We start from the raw sequence: 1,466 nt of genomic DNA, 5'->3' as shown, positions 1-1,466 counted from the left end.
GATTATCCAGAGAAGCGCGACCGGCTTATGGCAGTATCGCAAAAGTACTAGAAAATTATTAAAAATGGCGTCGAATGACCAATCATAAGTTTGATTTATTCGGCAGCCATTTATAATAGCGATAAATCAATCTTATGATTGGCCATTTGCGTGTCCAATCAGGACTCGTAACACCGGTCGCGCTTCTCTGATAATCTAGGACTCTACCTATATCAAAAACTTATGTATTAAAATTATGTGTAACATTAATAGCCATTGTTTAATAGCGCGTGACATAGTAACCGATCTAACGTCTAAAATATTATTTGAGCTATTTGAAAGCTGGCTTCCAGCTGTTTGTCTTTAGATTACAATTTTTGTTATTTTGAAATATTTATATTGCGACACAACTTGTTCTTCTCTTCGGTTATGTCAATAGCAATTTTGTCGATAAAAGGATGTCTGATCTTGCAGTTAATCCAGACGAAGAATTCGTCGAGTTTTCTCGGAATGTTGTCCCTTTTTTCGTATTCGTACGCTTGCATTACCAAGTGTAATCTGTCCAAGTCTTTCACATACTGTGCGTCAGGAGTTTCCTAAATATTTTTAAAAAAGCAGGTAAAATATTAGTAAATATTATATATATAATTAGATATTTAAACAATTAGAACACAAAGAGATTTTCTTACACGAAATATTTGTAATATCTCAGGTCCCTTATCACCTAGCAGCTTACAAATCTCCTCCATAGCATCATCTTCCATTCTATGTTTTTCATCCGATGGTATGCCACTATGAGATGTTATGTCTTCCACAATCGGCTAAATCATGAATTAACGTCATCTGTATTATTCTGCAAATCAAAAATTATATTTTGCTAATCTTTTTTTATAATATATATGAATGTATATATAATTATTTATATCAATTATATATCTATAATTAAATTATTCTATTTTATAAAAAAAATTAATTTCAAGTTAAAAAGAATACAATAATAATAATAATAATAATAATAATAATAATAATATCTTTTGCTATATGGAGTCAGTCTATAAGGTGGCATCAATGGTATCATCCAATTTCTCGTCATCATTTTCTGGCAATCTAAACTAAAGCCTGTATGCGCCCGTGCATCCAGATCCCTCTTCAGGAGAGACGGCTTCTTAGGCACATTTTTACTAAATTAAAGATTTAGTTTAGTATTTATTTTTGCACAACACTTTGTAATAAATAATTATGTATCAACATACCTTAATTTAAAAGCATCCGAGGATTTGGCGGCTGATTCGTATAAGTGTAACGATTCTTACTTAAGCAGAACTGAAATTTTTTAAATAAAATTATGAGACATATTACATATATAATGTTATAATTATAAATTTCTTACCTTTTCTTTATCAAGTGTGAGATGGAACGTGCATGCAGATGAAGTCGAAGAGGAATGCAAAATTCCGGCAGTCGATGACGAAGAACATATTAAAAGA

The 1,466-nt window shown here is 31.0% G+C and overlaps 1 long non-coding RNA gene and 1 pseudogene across 1 annotated transcript; both read right to left on the bottom strand.

Moving 5' to 3' along the window:
• Positions 1 to 219: 219 nt before the first annotated feature.
• Positions 220 to 1,116, bottom strand: LOC105457644 (annotated as a pseudogene).
• A 14-nt stretch (positions 1,117 to 1,130) lies between these two features.
• LOC105457643 lies at positions 1,131 to 1,444 on the bottom strand. Its single transcript, XR_975419.1, has 3 exons — positions 1,370 to 1,444; positions 1,233 to 1,302; positions 1,131 to 1,160 (listed from the first exon to the last, which is right to left on the bottom strand). It is a non-coding gene; the product is annotated as an uncharacterized LOC105457643 (long non-coding RNA).
• Between the last annotated feature and the right edge of the window lie 22 nt (positions 1,445 to 1,466).

Source organism: Wasmannia auropunctata, unplaced genomic scaffold, assembly GCF_000956235.1.
Source record: "Wasmannia auropunctata unplaced genomic scaffold, wasmannia.A_1.0 LD335193.1, whole genome shotgun sequence".
NCBI lineage: Eukaryota > Metazoa > Arthropoda > Insecta > Hymenoptera > Formicidae > Wasmannia > Wasmannia auropunctata.
Note: the sequence above shows the minus strand (reverse complement) of the source record. Positions and strands in the feature narration are given on the sequence as shown.